This window comes from Drosophila tropicalis, unplaced genomic scaffold (assembly GCF_018151085.1).
Source record: "Drosophila tropicalis isolate 14030-0801.00 unplaced genomic scaffold, ASM1815108v1 contig_1109, whole genome shotgun sequence".
Taxonomy (NCBI): Eukaryota; Metazoa; Arthropoda; class Insecta; order Diptera; family Drosophilidae; genus Drosophila; species Drosophila tropicalis.
This window is the reverse complement of record NW_027172477.1, coordinates 675,191-693,906: the sequence shown is the minus strand read 5'-3', so window position 1 is coordinate 693,906 and position 18,716 is coordinate 675,191. Positions and strand designations below refer to the sequence as shown.

The following is an 18,716-nucleotide window of genomic DNA, read 5'->3' as shown; positions in this document are numbered from 1 at the left end:
ATTTGTATTTTGTTGCTATTGACCAACCAGTTTAATTCTCTCCATCTCTTTCTCTAGCGACTTATTATAAACAGCTTTTAGCTTGTTGTCCGTCGTGGAATATTAGAACGGCAAATAACAAATTCTCAATTGATTGCAATTTGATCACAATTATGATAGAAAATGTTTTGTTTTAATTTCATTTAAATGTTTCCTTAATTGGCCTTGATGAGAGTTTCCCAAACAGGATGTAGAAACTAGAAGTGAAAAACCACTACTAATGAGAGGAAAGTTAACGAAAAGAATGGTCTGATCTATGATCAATTTCCGTATACTTCAATATCTCAATCAGTCAGCCATCAAGTCATATTAGGTAACGCCTCCAACATTTAACCATTGGCGAATCGTGTGTGTATTAGCCAACACCACCCACACACATAAACATAGACATATGCATCTGACCAGGGCCGATCTATGATTATATAAAAATGTTCTTAAAAAACGAAACTCAAATGAAATATAAATAAAATAAAATGGAAATAAAACTCTCCTCACGTCTCACTTGACGGGTGAAGTCATCACCATCATCATCATGAACACATTGCCTGTTCGCTGTCCAACGATTTATCGAATGGTTATTCGTTTTTCGTTATTTTTTCCCTCTCTTTTTTTGTTTTTAGCGAATAAATTCAAAATAAAAATTAACTAATTTGCATGCCAGTCCCTGCCATTTGGTGCAAAACCAGTTTTACATCTCGTATTCTTCTGCTTTCGATGATCCAGTGAATGAGTCATTCGAATCTGACAATGTGAGTTAACTCCAAGAGTTTGGAGCACTTTTACGAGCTCATTTACCTGAAGCGTTTGGGACGAAGCTAAAGGGCGGTCAGGTGGTGGGGCGGTGGGACGGTGGGGCGGTTAGGTTTGAGGGTTCAGCATTTCTTCAAGTGAACCTCTGCCCTCCATTTCCACTTAACGACAAGTATGCAAATTCGCTAACCGACCAACCAACTAACCAAATGTTTGGGGTAATGTGACAAGGGGGTCATTCATGCACCCTACATATACATATACAATATATATAGGGGACCAAAATTAAGGTCGTTCGACATAGTTCGCTATGATTATTATTGGACATTAGCTGGCTAGTGACCCGCTATGGTCAGTAATAGCATTTCTTTCTTTTGTTTGTTTGTTGTTTGCTTTTGCAAAATGTCATGGTGACTGCAAATTACTTTCCTTATTGGTTGCCCATTTGTTTTATATTTATATGTATGTATGTATGTATTTGCTTGCCTTTTTTTTGTGTGTCATAAGGGAAACTTGAGTTTTTAATGCGGATTTTCCGTATTGGCTATTGCTTTTGCTTTTTTTTTCATTGCAAAAACTAATGAGCTTTAACCACATCGAGGCAACTTGTTACCGTTTCAACCGAAACTGTATCAAGAGGGTTTTGAACTTACTTAGATTTTCCATATTCTCGCATTCTATGAGAAAGTTCTTCATATAGAAAACGAACTAGCGAAATTAGTTTGAGAAGCGAAGATAAAATCATTCTAAATGCGAGTGAATTTTTTATTTTTCTTAGCATTCTTTTTGCTTTTCTCGAGTATTCAAGTCATTTTTGCTGAACGAACGTGTCTTGCATTTCATTTAACTAGACTTTGTAATTGCTTTTCAATTTATGTATGTACTTAGGTCTCACATAATCTCAAAATAACTCAATTTAATGCCAATTCATGATTCAATCGAACATTTATTTTGATACTCTAGCAAAAAGAGTTTATTCATTTTGTTGAGAAAAGACTGTGGATATAATTTATTTACACATAACTTCTTAAACATCACGACAAGACTAGTTTATATAGCCATATCCATTTGAATCAACGCAAACCAGAGTCGTGGAAGTTTCTGCTATAGTCTGCTAAAGTTTCTGCTCATATTTTGAATCGTATCACTACAGTGAAACCTCGTTGTAACAAATTTAACACCTCACAAAATTCTCTCAATGGGTTCGCTTTGGATTTTTCTAAAGAGCTTAACTCAAAATTGTTTAGATAGAGGTTTTCGTTATAACAAAGTCAGATCAGATCATCAGATAAAAATAAGGTTTTAGATCCAAAATTTTGTAATTTTTTAAGAGATTGTCCTCCAAGTTGGAACATTTTATGCAACTTTGAAATTAGATGTTTTGTTAGAGTTGAAATTGGCGGAAAATTCTTGTGCGCTTTTAGTTTCTAATGCCTTAAAACAACTCCAGTGGTAAGGCGTGGCCAAAACAATCAGAATTTCTTTTAGGCTAAATGTATTTCCAAGTTTCATTTCGATATAACATAAACCAAGGTCTTGAGCTAGGACTAACTTAGTTGAATCGTAATATTAACTTTGTCGTTGGTTTTTTATTTTTCTTAATTTTAAGCTCTACTTAATTTCATTTTGTTTAATTAACCTCGAGGAAATTTATTATTTATAATGCTTATATGTATATTTATTATTTACGGTCGATGGGAAAACTAATTTCAAGTGTCCATGGAGCAGATGCCATGGCTAGTTATTACCTCACTCTAATTGTCACAGTCTATGCCTCTTCGAATCGTTCGTCGTTGGTCGTTGGTCGTCTGTCGTCCATCGTCATTATCAAATTACATGTCTTATGATGATGGTGGTCGACCATCAAACCCTGGGATCGCTGGACGATCGAGGTGGGGGTCTTGGGTTTTCTTTATGTCTTGGATATTCATGATCAACTAACTGTAGCAAAACAATAACCAATACACATATTTCCATGTTATTTAATATAATTTATAAATATTGTCTGTCAGTGTGTGTGTGTGTGTGTGGTGTGTGTGTGTTACAGGAAGCCAAAGAGAGAGAGAAAAAAGATATATCTTCATGTCCGCTAATCATATTTGATATTGATTTAAATTTTACGTTCCGTGAGGCACAAACGGTAACAAATTATTTTGCTGTCAAAGTTTATTGATGTGCAAATTATGCATAACAACTGCAAATTAATCAAACTGAATACCAAAGACTCGACCAAACAGTGAGTTGTGCTTCCCGCTCTATAATTATATTGTATTTCCACTTACAATTACAACAAACATCCAAACTATATATATGTATACATATATATTTATTATACACTATGTTCGTATATATATAATAATTTAACTTTTCGCCAAGCAATTTATTAAGGCGCCAGAGCACAAACATTTTTCGTTGTCTAAGGGCGCCTTCTCCTTCTCCCTTCTCATCGCTTCTCTACAACCTTCTCAACTCTTCCCTGCAATTCAAACACAAGACAAATACGAGACAATGAGGGCCATCTTCTATGTGTCACATACAAGGTGTGTGCATGTGTATAATTTGATTAAAAAAAAATGTACAAAAAAAAGTGTATATGTTTTTACATTTTCTTACAAACAAATATTTTTTGCCAGTATGTGTGTATGTGTGTGTCTTTTTTTTCTTCTTCATAATGAATTGCTGAAGGTGAAAGCATTTTCACTTTCCAAAACAATTTTTGGTGTCAAAGCTTGGGAACAATAGAAATTGAATTGATAATATGGTCTGAGACCAACTGGCTACAGCAGAAGGAGGAGTAGGAGTAGGAGTAGCAGGCTATTGTAATCGAATCAGCATCATCATCATCATCATGATCAACAACATGATCAAGTTGAGACTGTTTTCAAATGTTATTGAACTTGTATATATGCAATGTATGTGATCCAATGTACGGATTAGCATTGGATAAGGCTTTACAAATTAGAATGATCTATTGACTGATTAAAGAACAAAACCATTTGATACTCTCAATAACAATTACAATGCTCAAAATCAAACTTTAATTCCATCCATCTATCCATATTTGACAGGACATATATCCTCGACAAGCCCTTTCAAATAATATATCACTTATTTAGATTGGCGCTTATCACCTTAACCACTTTCCTTTTGCCCAGTTTGAAAATCATTTTTAAACTTAGAAGAAAACTAAATTGAAATAAGTTTAAGGTGACTAACGGTCATCCGACCATTATCTACTAATAATTGCAAAGCGAATTAGTCAAACAAATTCACAATAGAATCTGGATTATCCAAGGCAAGAGAGTTTCGTGAGTAAACGAAGAACTGTTTCAAATTTCAATTAACTTCTTTCCTTTGGTTGATAAAATTTGTATACAAAAGTTGAAATAAATTAATAAAGCTTAATATATCGTATTAAAAACATAGCTTAGTTTAATTTTTCATTGAATTCCGAAGTCCAATAGTCCATTTTTGACTTGAATAGTCAGTTGTTTTATTGAACAACAAGAATTATGTAACTTCGAATTGATTGATTGTCAGACTGGATTTGCTTTCATAGTCCTTGATAAGTGAACTTGAGAAGGGAACTTTTAAGGGCAATTGACCATTGCAATTCTGGAATCTCTAAACAAAGGACATTCTATTAACTAACTTTAATTGTTAAATATATTTTGTTGATTCTATAAATTGTGTTTTCCTATGATAAATGAATGAAGTACCCGAACGATTTAATTGCTTGACGATGAGTAATGGCAAATTAAGTGTGATTCATTAACAACTTTTACTTTCAGGCCGAAATCAAAGGCTTAAAGTATGAGTAAAGAGCTTAAATTATTAGCAATTGTAAATGTTATTCAAAATATATTGAAACCAAGAAGAAACAGGCAAATTAAACTAAGTTTTGGAATATTGATTGTATTTAGTTAAACCCATGAGTTTATATTGAAATTGGCATTCAGAATACATTCATTTACACACACATATGTATGTAGATAGTTTCATTAAATGATTTATGTAATAGTTTATGCATTCGCTGACATCTCATTCTTGGCCAAAAGTTTGCGATAAGATTTCATCCGGTTTTTGCAATTAGCCAATATGAGCGTTTGGGTTAAGTCATTCGAATTGGGTGCATAAATTACTGTCATTGGCACGACTTGAGATTAAATTAAATAAACAGAAATGGCCCAAAAACATTGACAAGAGTGTCTCGGAGTACCTCCACATCCTCGAATTGCCACAGCGAGAGAAAGAGAGATCTCTGGCTCTTGCCACATCTTATGGCACATTGTTTATGCCACTTTGCCTGACACTCAAATTTGTTATCCGATTTTGCGTGCTTCACCAAAAAAAAAAATCAAATAGACGTTTGCCTTTTGGCTACTTGAGCAGGGGCTACGCGGGGGTAGGGTTAATATCGTATTTTGTGAAATCGTCTATTATTGTCATCATGCTAACGTTCGATTGTATTGTATATACATATACTACATACATATATATGTATATGTATGTTGTCTATTTATTTGCATTTGTATTGGCTTTTGAATTTTTCTTTGTATGAACAAATTAATATGTATATATATATATATATACATATATATTTATTATTTGCAATGAAAGCTTGCCAATTAGCAAGGCTTGTGTATATATCGAAAAGTTATATACATACAAACATATACAAACACATACATATGTATATGTTTATCAGTGGTAGATATTGTTAATTAATTGTCAATGAGTCAGCTGCCAAAAAGGGCGAGTGATTTGGGTGTGTTTGTGGTGTGTGTGTGGGGGAGGAGGAGTGGGGTTTTATGGGGGAGTTGTCTTGTTGAGATAAGTTATTACAAGTGCAATGTCAAGTTTGCAGCGGAAGTTTTTCGATTGAAGAATGTTTCTCCCTCCTCCACCCCTCTCTCCTAACATTTTCTGCTTTCTTTTTGAACCATTATGAATTATGAAATAACGAAAATGAAATTGTAGCAAACTCAAAACTCTGATACATTTTGTATTTAAGACATTTTACAATTACAACATTTTTGGGTTCGTTCAGCTTGATTTACAAGGTCAAATAATTAAAATCCAATTTAATGGCCAATTAACAAATCAACAAACCAACAAACAAACAGACAGTCAGACAGACAGTAACAACAATTAGAGATGTTCATGTTCAAAAACAGATTTAAGATGACCAAACTAAACTGACCGATCAAAGCTATCTCGTTGGGTTTTTGGCGATCTCTTGCACAATCGTTTGCTCATTTCGATGTATGTATAAATGGTCATATTAAAATTAGTAGAAACATCAAAGTCTCAAAAGCCCAACAGCAAATCGAATGACCCATTTTCATTTGAATGACTCAGTTCAGAGAAACGACGCGTCGTTCCATCCATTGCGCATGCGCAACGTGCGCCAGCCTAGAAAATGCTTCAACACAACGCAAAATTGACTAGATGGTTGCAGTTGGAAACCGTTTTAAACAAAATAAAACATACAGATTATATACTATATAGTATTTATATATAGATACAATTCGTTTCTGTTGTTGTTGTTGTTGCTGTTGTTATGTAGTACATAATGCAGCAAGTGGTTTTTTTTTGTTTTTGGTTTGCTTTCTTATGTAACGGCTCTTTTCGACTAAACGGCATTATTTCTGTGTTGTGTTTTGGTTTTGTTTTTTTGCAAATGTGTTTTTATTTCGTCGTTTTCAAATTGTCTTACTCTCTCTTTCTCGCGCTCTGTCTGTCTCTCTCTCTCTCTCTCTCTATCGTGGGTCTATCTATCTATCTTGTTTTGCACCTACATGCTGGTATATTGCAATTAGAGCTATTTCCCCTATTGTTTTAAGTTTGCGTAAATGTATCTTGTATATGCTTAGATACATGGCTAGGTACATACAAAGTGTTGGCCCTCCATGGGCGGATTTAGGACTCTTTTACCTTTTGTTTTGATGGGGGTCAAAAATGTCTAACAAACTGGAGAAATAACTAAGGAGTAAGTGTGAAAAGGCTAATTTTAATTTAGTCATATAACCAGATGATTGATCATATAGATTTGACACGTAAATATAAGAATGTTCCTTAGAATTATGATAAATCGACTAAATAAGTAATAATTTAGTATATTTAAAAACTAAAGTTAAAGTTTACAGAAATTTTAATACTCATTTTTAAAGGCTTTTCAAAAATTCGATTGCAGATCCTTAAGAAATGCTCTTCTAGCCCATTCAAGAATAAGAAAAAGATAATGATAAAAAATAGATCAAAGCAACTAGCTTTAAAAACTAGCTTTAACTATCTTAGACTAACTTGGATGTACTTAGACTAACTATTTGAATGGTAACAACATTTTTATTTGTTAACAGAAATTTCATGCCATAATAAATACCATTCAATGCATAGAAAATTGTCAGATTTATATAGATCTATATATAAATTTTGATTCACTATAGGCCAAGATAAGCTGGTACATGCTAAAGGATGAAAACGGTCCGAAGCGACGCTTTTTAGAGTACTTGAGTACCCTTAATAGCCCCTCTAAGTGAGCCTATTGGAATAAATGGTGTGTGTGTGTGTGTGTGTGTGTAATGGCAGTCCCAGTCGCAGTCCCAGGAAACCATTTAGCATTGAGGCATGAGAACTAAGTCGCATGTCACTTTGTCTATTATTTTTGTTTTACTTTATTGCTGTTGCTGCTTTTGTTGCACTCTAAATAATTTTTGTCTTCTTCTTTTGCCTTTTTTTTGTTTTTGTAACTAGGTAAAAGGTGGCAAACTTGGGTTGAATAATGGTTAACATAGCAGGTTGAATTATGGACAGATTGCCACATATATTAAGTAGCTTGTTAAAAAACAAATGCAAGAGATAAAGAGAGAGAGAGGGATAGAGAGGATGAGTATAAGTACTATAGTTAGTTAGTAAATGTTGCCACGTTTAATTTAACCAGAGCTGTTAACTTGCAGTTGGATAAGATGCGACATTTCGTTGCTTGCCTAATTCCAAATGCTATTGCAGTCATTCTCATTAACATCTCAACAGTTTGACGCACCCACGAAATACATACATATATGATAAAAATAAAACCCAATTTTGAATTAAACAAATTAGCAAGCCGAAATTTCACCTCATATGATGAAAAGAGGGAGATGAGGCGGGTAGAAAACGCGGGGTAGATGAGTTCATTAAAATGAAATGATAAAAATAATCATATTTTTCATTTCATTTCATTTTTGGAATTAACATGACTGACTTGGTGGCACTTCCTTGTTTCCGAGAGCAGCAGCTGTTTTTAAAATGTCATTAATCTTTTTGGTAGCTAAACACAGACCATTAACTAGACAAAATCTTCAGTTGGCCAACTGCCTTGTGGCGGTCAATTCATGGCCAAAAAAAAAAAAAAAACTATGACTATGACTAACAACAAGTCTTTAAAACACAAGAAGAAGATGACGACGAGCAAGCATGACCCTAACTAACAAGTTGCTGATGAGGTTAAGATCTTAGATTGTGTTTTAGCTACTACATACACTTGGTTTATATTTGGTTTTTTCCCTTATGAGATGAGCTCACTTTGTAAGCGGGTGGAATAGAAGAGATTATTTCATCTAATTTCTCATTGTATCTAACCGCAGATTTAGCATGTTCTTCTTCCATTTGACGGGAGAGGAAAAAACTTGAAAATTTATGAGTTCATTATGTATTGTCTAAGAAGGCAAGGGGGGGGAATGGATGAGTCTCAGGGTGGGCGGTAAGGATTGGGGGGAAAACATGTTTTATGACTCTACGAATATGTATATAACTAGTATAAGTATGTCTCTTTGGCTTTGTTTATGTTTTTCTTCTCCTCTTTCGGTTGTCTTCCCCCCCCTTGGGTGGTTCTTTTTGTTATTGTCTGTCATAAATATTTTGGGTAGCTATGGAAAAGTTTGTTGTTTTTTTTTTTCTGGGTGGAACTCTTTGGAAGGGGGTTTGGCATTCAAAGTCAATGTTATTGATTTAGACATTGCAACGCAGTGTAAGTCACTAACTAATTGAGTCGGAAAACGGGTTTCCACTTTGCCTTAGACCAAGTTGTAAGCCTCTTTAATTTAGCCAAAAACCCAAAGTTGATAAGATACACTTTAATCTTTGAATCAATTAATCAATCGGTTCAATATGATTATGTCAATGCATTATCTTTGATGAAATGATTTGACAAATAAAATATAAGTTTCAAATTCCAAATCAGAATTAATATCATATCAATTCCTTTGTGACAGACTTGAAAATCACTCAACTTTATGGGTTTATTTTAAATTTTGTTTCATATACTTACACTCATATTATTGTATAATGATTTATTTATACTTGAACAGCTGTTGATAAGTACATATATGTATATATAAGTATCTCCATCTATATCTGTATCTGTATCTTTTCTTTGTGCGAGTTTTGAGTTCGTTTACTTTGATACAATGTTGCAGGTTGTTGGTGTTTTTTTTTTTAGTGTTTATTATTTTCTTAATAATATTTGTTTCGCAATATTATTAAGCTGCACGTCATTAGCACTACCAGCATAATTAAAAAACTGTTAGACATATGGAAACAAAAAAAAAAAAAAAAGAATATGTTTTGTTTAAATGCCTTTTTGAAAGGCCCAAAGACCAAACACAGAAACTGACAAAAGAATTGCGGTTTACGCTTAAAATAAATAACAATTAAATGCCCAAACAACAACAACAACAATAGTTTAATGATGAAAGACATATTTATGATTTGTTTTGAAGTACCTCTTAGAAAAACTCCTTGAAAAACTTATAAAAAATATAATTATTACGATGATTTAATTTAATGATGTAATCTTTTGTTGATTTCCAATTTTAATAAACAGCAATTCATATAAATATTAAATTGAAAACACATTGGAAAGTTTAAGTTTAGAAATTCATTGAAAAAAGAAAACTCTAAATGAATCAGGGAACGTTTTTCTATTTCAATGGGGTTTCTGGATCCATGGCAATTCGTGTGGCTTTTGTATAGAGTATTTCCAAGTCTGTGTCACTTTAGATCTTGACATTTTAGCGGACTTTTTAAGCGTTTTATGTACCTAAGTACAACGGTGACTAATTGTTAAAGCTCTTTCACCGCTCCATCTCCACCTGAAACATTTTTTGATTACTTTTCTGGCAGCTTCTTTTTTTTGCGCCAAAAAACAAAAACAAATGAAACCCACATACTTACTCCAATGACTGTCATTCAATGTGAAAGATGTTGGGATAAGTTCAAAGAAATATGGACTCCACCTTTCTAGTCATTCTCTGTCGCCCTCCCGCTACCAGCTCCCCCCTCGTCGTCCCTCATTTTAGACTATCTTCGTTTCAGACCTGTGCGCATGCGCAGTGGGCGTCACATTTTGCCGTAATGCCACATTTATGGCCTAATAATTTTTCTGTTTTTGTTTTGTTTAATTAAAGTCACTCTGATTTAGAACCTAATGCAATTTACCTCGCTTACCTCATGCCAAAAACACTAATAATAAAAATAAAAACAAACGCATAGAAAAAACGTTTTTTGCTTATCAACTTTCCAGATAAGTTGTCTGATTAATTTGGCCATGTTTCACTCTCTCAATAGATAAGATAAAAGTTTAAACACAATTGCACCGATTCCATTCCATTTCACTCTGACTCTGACTCATACAGATCGGCCTGATCGGCCTAGGGCCCAAAGGGGTTTCAAAAATAAACTAAAACAAATCCGATCTTGCCCAATTTTGTCATCGTTTTCACAATTTCATTTGATCGCAATGGCGGGGCAAAAATTACACAAAATACGAGCAACCGTCAATGTCACAAAAAAAAGGCCTAGATAAACGGATATTAAATAGAGTGAATGTTGCTTTTCGCTTACCATCAAATTGCAAAAAATAATAATAATAAAAGTAATAAATGAAAATAATTGGAGCAATGAAAAGCAAACACAAAAACTGTGCAAGACATTTTTTTGGGCAAAATTTTTGGTGATTTTTGGGTTGGGTTTGAATTTAATCGTATTGGTTTGGGTTGAGTTCAGTTATTCATCATAATGATGAAAGTTCACAAAAATCCAATGAATTGGTTCAAGATCGGTGGATTATATCAAATATGTAGCTGATGTAGAAATCATTCATCAAAACAAATATAAATTTTGCGATTTATGACTTTGAGAATGTTTGCTAGAACTTTTGTTATTATCACTTTTTACTTTATATAGATAAATATATAGATATAGATGATATATACTTATTGTCCCCGATATTCACTAAATGTGTTCAATATGGTATTTCCTAACCCTTTCTAGTCACCCTGACCAACTTTTTTGTTGTCTCTTAAGCCCATACTCCTCTTCCAAGGGCATCTCAAATAAAAATTGCATTGCCTATCTGCCTTTTGTGTTTGTCCAACAGCAACAACAACAACAATGGCAACCTCTTTGGAAGGCTCATGCATTGCATTATGTGCCATTATTATTATAGTTATTATTTTGACTGCTTGCTGCTTACTTCTTTTGTCAGTTGTAGTCACTCAAAAGAGCTCAGTAAGCCAGTCAGTTAGCCAGTCAACTGTAACTGCGGCAGTATTTTCCAAGGGTTGCCACGCCCCTATTCACCTTCCCCTGCCCCCAACAACAACTGGTGACCTTAGGCGCATAAACAAAACTAAAACAACAGAAACAAAAAACTTTTTTTGGCAAACGCAATTGTTTTGGACTTGAATACTTTATATTTCTTTAATGACTTCAAAGGTTTAAATCAAATTGTTTTAGGGCCATAAAAATGCATGTGGCGTAGGGTCATTGATATTGCCCAGTTCTGCATAATGCGTTGTCAGTAAGTATATATTATTTACTTGAAGTACAAGTTCTCATATGGAATGTACATAAGTGTATGTAAATGCGAGAGGGTTTTGGTTTTAGTGTAGCAAATGGAGAGTCACTAGGTGGATACGGTCATGAAATTGTCATTATCGATAAGTCGAAAACGAACTGAACTTTCAGAGTTCTCGACAAGGCTACTGACGACTTGTATTCAGTATATTTTTTTTATCATTAAGAGACTAGGGTTTTTATTTTGAGAAAAATATAATGAAATTACCTTCAATAAAACCGAATCACCATAACATATAAATGAAATATTATTACTATTATTTATAGCTTACTTACAGTGTAAAATTATTAGCCAGCTTAACTTAATACTTGCAGAGGCCTTCGAATACCCACAATTAATTGCAAGTTTTACTATTTTGATCTTTGCTGCCCTCTCTCGCCTTTGCGTCAATGCTAAAACTAGTTGAGAATTGCAGCAAAAACGGAAAACTACAAAGTTGATATTCCAAATACCCAAGTATCAACGTTAGTTTGATCTTAATTGTGTAGAAGAATGCTGTAGAAATTATAAGAAAATGCAAACATAATCAAAAAGCAAGTGATTTTTTGGTAGTCGCTCAGTTTTTGTTTGTGTCGCTTTGTTAATTTGTAGAAAACATTGGCCAATTATTTGCTAAAACGTCAAATTCTTACAAATTGTTAACAACCAACTGGAAACTGCTTTGGGCCCGTCCGTCGTCTCTGTCCGGTGATGAACATGCCCGATGACTTGGGGTGTTGAAAGCCAACTTTGATGCTGACTGCATACGATAATTGCTGTAAAATAATTAACTAAATTGTGCATCGAGAGTCATGTTTGCACCGACAAAGAATGAATCGTGTCGCACTTTCAATGCCTGTCAAAGTATTCTTGAACAGACAACAGAAAAACAGACAGAGAGAGAGAGAAAAAAAAGGCAAAAACCTCTTTGCGAATGTCAATTGCAATTACCTAAGCATTTATATTATTAATAAACGTTTGCCGAAACATTTGAATTGCTAAATTCTCAAAAAAATGACTCAACCAAAACACAGATTGACTAGTGTGAGCTCACATTGAATGAGTCAATGGCCCAATCCAAAACAAAAAACCAAAAAAAACAGCAGCTACATTTTGGTTGAGTTTCCTTCGGCTAATTTACAACAAATTGCTATTTGATTTTCCACATACCTAAACTGCATTTTTGTTGTTTTGTTTAATGAATTTTTTATGCCTTTTTCATGCGTATTTTTATGGTCAGTTAAAAAACAATGGAAACAACTTAAGATAAATCAACTGCACTTCGTTGCACAAATTGTTGCGGCAGCAGCACCAGCAAACAATGGTTATGGTGGCGGGGGCAGGAACTTTTCCCCAACTTTTCCCCAAAACAACATTGTGTGTGTGTGTGTGTTTGTGTGTTTGTGAGATGTGCATAATTATTTTTAGTGATTTTCTTCTAATGCTGAAATTGTTTGGGTATTGGCATGCAAAATGAAATGTGTGTGGCTCAGAAATGAATGCAAATTATAGAGTTTGCTTAATTTGTGCGCCTTCATTTGAATGCGAAAAACTCTTTTAATGATCTTTGATAACACAAAACAAGCAACAAGCTACAACAAATGTTGTATTAGTGCTATTGTTGTGAAAGAAGGCCATTTAAATAATTGGTATATGTGCAATTGCAATTAGCAAGAAGCGAGAGTCAAATAATTAGTTGAAATTTCCACATGGGGCAACAATTAATCAAATTGAAATCTATTTAAGTGCGCCAAACAGTGCTCAACAGCAGTTAATGTGCGATTGTTGTCACAGTTGTCAGTGTTGCACAATATGAAAGTGTGCCATTTCCGTACATTCTTTTCAGCACTTTTCAAATAGGCCAAAAGAAAACGTCACTTGGAATGAAACAAACCAATTGGAATCCTTTTAATGCAGAATAATAAAAAGTTTTAAGAAAATTTATTGAGCTTACCCAACACTAACAGCATGTTGGTTAAGTTCCGCTTGTGACTCTTACAGGAAAAATGTCAAATTAATCAAATACCAATTCATGTTGCTTACTTGCCACAATTTCACTTGACATTAGACAGCAAAAACAAGATGTTGCCTTTGACTGGCATTTGCCAGTGATGTACAGTGATGTATGTAGTTATGTGGCATCTTCCTGAAGCACTCTAGTTTATGCTGATGAGTCATCCAGGTAGAGCTATGAAAACCACCTGTCGTCACTTGTAAATCATTTGTATTTACCATGCCACACAAATCGTGTCAATTGCCACAGACATTTCCTGCACAAATTTTCGCTGCACTAAAATATCTATAATTTCTTTTTCACTCCATCTCTCTCCCTCTCCCTCTTGTCTCTATTTGTCTCTCGCTGTGATACCAAAAATGGCAACAAATAAACACTTAAGGTATATGGCTTGCTGCATATGTGTATATGTATATAAAAAGTAGGTCGGATTACGTCGCATTTGAATAATAAGACATACGAGGAGGAGGCAACACACACCAACAGCAGCAGCAGCAGCCACAACGACGGGGCAGCAATTGTCGGCAACATGTTGCTAAAAAAAACCAATACGAAAACAAAATGTTGCCAACAAATTACGCTCTTTACACTATGATCCAAGTGATGATGATCATGCAATTGCAATTAGCCGTAATTCAACAATAACAACAACAATCATAATAACACCAACAAAAATTTGAAAATAAAATACGTAATAAAAATTTTCTACAAAAAAAAAAAAAAACAAATACAAAACTAGCCTGACCATCATGAAATTGGAGGCAAATTTTTTGTTGCAACTAAAACGAGAAAACACTAGGCCCAAGAGATGATATGATATCTGTATACACTACCTTTCGAGAAATATAGCTTGGTTGGCCCAAGATTTTTCATATGATTTTCAAATCCATTTAAGTAGATTATAGTTTTTTAATCACAGCTTGACTCTAAGTATAAGTAAGTCTATAAAGGCAAAGGCGGCGCAAGAGGTAAACAGTTTATCCTTAGTAGCGAAACTTGCGAAACATATATTTTCGACGCTACAACTAGTTGAGAATTACAATTGTATGAAATAAGAATAGAGAACGACCAAACTTACTTACAAATGTGTGGACATTAGGGCGGTTCATGTTTTCTTGAATCGGAATCTACGAAGAATTCTAAGAAACTTTCACCAGGAATAACGAATCTTCATAGCCCTCCAATAAATGGAAATTTTGGTATATTCTTCTTGGTATTAAAGGTCTTTATGTCATAATCGTTTAGACGTTCGTTTAGTGTGTGTTTCATTATTTATTCTGGTCGAAAGTCTATAATAGGGCTTAAATGCCAGTTAGAAGCATGACAATAAGTTAATTGAAACATGGCTAGAAAATGGCCAAAAGTGGAGGGGTAGATTTCATTAAGGAGCAACCACTTTGCCACTTTAAGTAGAGGGAAACTATCCATTCCATATTCCTTTTAGAGGAACAAGACCATTTTCTATTTGAATAACACAGTTTAGGTAATAAACGGAGGAGAGTTTAATTGATAGGGCATACGGATGGTCGGCTTCATATTTGAACTCGTATTTCTTTGGCTTTTTGGAATATGTGTACTCATTTCTGTGGCTGCTGTGTGTGAATCCAATTCCAACTCTTTGCGGCGGCTGATGGCAACTTCCGCTGTGGCGGCTGCTGCTGCCGTTTGTAGTAGTTGCTGCCGGTCTCTTGTTGTTGCTGCTGCTGTTGTTGTTGTTGTTGTTGTCTGCCATCATCAACACATTTCATTGAGCGTGAAATAGAAACAGAGAAAGTATGTACAATAATTTTTTTTTTTTTGCTTTTTTGCTATTGTTGCTATATGTGCGTTTGCATTTTTTCTTTTTATTATTTTGTTATTAAAGTTTTCCAATTTGCCCAGACGACTGCATTTTTTCCATCAACAATTTATTTATTTTATGTCTCATATATGCAAATTACTCGGTGATTTTTTCTTCTTTTTCTTTTTATTAAAGCTCAATCATTTACAATTTTGTCATTGCGCCAATTTTGTTAGCTTTGATGTCTTTACGACTATCTTCTGTTCCTATATTTTCGCTGAAACCGCAATTCATAACTCATATTTACAGACTGTTTTGTACGTGTTGGTAAAAGGTTTTCCGCCTTTTTTTCCACTTTGCTGTTGTATCGCCGATAACGAAGAATCTGCAGATTTTCAATATATCTACCTACATACATATGTATGTGTATGTAAGTATGTATTGGTGTATAAAACTAACTATTTGCAAGTGCTAAACCAGAGGAACAAAAAGGTCTTTGCCAGAGTTTTATAGCAAGGTCTTCATATCGATTAAACTTTGCATGCAAATTTGCAATGTCTCCTTGATCTAAAAACTATATGTATGTATATACATATGTACCTATATATATATGTACATATATATGTATTTGTGTATTGGCCCCCCAAGCGTCGATTACTCACTGCTGGGTATAGAAAGACCGACTGAGACCTACGCCTGTCAATTATGCAAATTAATTGCTGCTGCTGTTCACTTTGATAATTGAATTAGACAATCGAAGAGGTTTTTTTTTCTATTTTGTTGAGTTTTTTAGGGGCAACACCCCTTACCTCCCCTCACCACCTTCACACACCTTTGTTAGCAGGACCCAATCAATAATCAAAATAGTGAACAATTGCGATCAATGCATGATTTAATCTTTGAATGAATCAAACTTGGAAATTCAAAATTTGTGGTTTCAAATATGAACTTTAAAATTCGAAAACCAGTTAACAATTAGCACATTATACTTGACATTAAAGGCCAAATTTGTTTTTAAATCAAGTTTTATCAAGTTATTATTCAGCTAAATGTTTCTCAGTTTAAACTGTTGATCGAGTCATATGAACTCTTTCTTCTTGTTGTTGCATACTTTATAAACAGAAGCCCTGAAAATTACTCTGAAATATATAAAGAAGAAAATGAATCTAAAAGTAGTCAAAACTAATTGAAAGAATATTTAACTCAACATAAGAATTCTTGACTCCTTAACTTCATCCTCGGGCAAAGAGGATTTTGAAACGATATACGAATCGAATAAGTTATTTTATAAAATGTTGGGTAGATAATAAAAATCTGCAAGAATATATTTCAAAATATATTTCATTTTTCATTTTGTTCAAAAGAGACACTTATGTACATATATAAATGTGGTAGATCATTGGAATAACTTTGTAAGATAAAAAAACGGATGGTTATAGAAATGCCAAATATTCTGTGTGACAAAATTTCAAAACAATTCTCAATTGGTTCAAGATCTAAGCAGCTCCGATTGAGTCATACAGCAGAATTGCTGGGTGATTCATTCTTTATTCGATTACCAAAATACAAATTGAGGTGAATTGATCAAATTAATTTTAAAAAATTCCTAAAATCTCTTAACTTTGCGAATCTGTAACTTTTGAAAGATAATTTCTCTTTTAAATGCTTTTTAATTCATCTTTTATTGCAAAAAGTGCTAAAGAGAAACTAAGTATTCAAATTTCATCAATTATTCAATTGTTGTAGACAATTTGAATTCTCAGTACATCTCCGAATAACCTTTTATGAGAAACCCTTTTAATTTTTAAGAGGTTAATTTAAATACTTTTCCTTATACAGTTGGACCTTGATTATCCGGCCACCCATTAACCGGATACCCCTATTATCCGTGATTTCAAACGAAAATTTATTTCTAAAATAACAAAACGAATTCGGGGCGTGGATGTAGATATTTTTATGGTCAGTACTGTGTTTGGAAAATAAAGGTGAATGTTTTTTTCATCATAGATACGAACACACTTGATGTTTTTACCTTTAATAATTCGCAAATAATGATCTACAATCATGGCTCGAGTGTGATCAAAATATTCTTCCATTCGCCATTTTATCGGACGAATTATTGTCCATATCACTTAGGGTAACCATGACGATTCAGACACAAGCGATCATGAATCAGATGTACATATGTATGTGGAAGTAGCAGCTTCAAAAGTATCTTTTTAAGAGGCCATAAATGCATCTAACGCTTTAATTCTTCTGAAATAACAAATCTAGATTAAGTTCAAGTTTTTAGAATTCAGGAGAAACTTGTGAAAGAAAGTTAAAAAGCTAAACAGTTGAAACAAACTGCAATACCTAATTATTTCTATTTCTTCTTGGTTACATTTCTTGTTTAATGGTTGTATGGCCATCAATAAACGTTTGTAGAACTAAGAACCATTTGTTTGTGGATTCATTTAAAGATATGTACATATGTTTGTATTTATAAAACTGTACTCTATTCCCGATTGTCCCGGATAATCGAGGTCCAACTGTAGTTGATTATGTATAGTAGATAACATTTTATCCAAAAACGAATATGAACTTGTTTAGGAACTTGGAATTCTCCATTACTGGTTCAAGTTTCATTCTTCCCTTTTTGGAACACACAAAATCGGATTGGCGACCTTTTTCATTTGTGTATTGATCAGGTTGTCTGTGAATAGAAATGAGATTCTCTCTTTCGTAAAGTTTTTTAATTAACCCTTTGCTCTAACATAGATCAAAGGATTTACTTGGCTACCCTTGGAGAGTTGTCCTTCAATGAACATTGATCGATTTGTTAAGTATCCATGAGTTATTTTATTGCTAAAGCCAAACAAACCACCACAATTTACCTTAATTTATTCGACAAAAAGAAAAAGAGATAAAAGAAGAAAAAAATTACATTTTCCCTGATGAAAACTCAAACAAATGGCTGAAAATTGCTGTTGGCCCGTTGTTGGGGAGTTTTTTTTTTTGTGTTTGATGCGCTTTTAATTTTCCACCATTTGTCTGCAAAGTATCTCAAAGACTCTGTCTCTGTTTGAGGCTGCCTTCAGCATGCTTGACTCTGTGTGTGTGTGTGTGTGTGTGTGTGTGTGTTGAAGAAGTGAAAATTCAATTGCATTTTAATTTGAATAATGGGAATTATTTTTTTTGTATTTTTCTTTTATGTTTTTCTGGTGGTTTTGCTTTGTACACGTTTTTCCACACTGTTTTGTTTTTGTTTTTTT

The 18,716-nt window shown here is 33.7% G+C and overlaps 1 protein-coding gene across 5 annotated transcripts in view; it reads left to right on the top strand.

Moving 5' to 3' along the window:
- LOC137573675 (bicaudal D-related protein homolog) overlaps positions 1-18,716 on the top strand; it is a 29,374-nt gene that overhangs the window by 6,948 nt on the left and 3,710 nt on the right. The gene's annotated exons all lie outside the window — the stretch shown is intronic.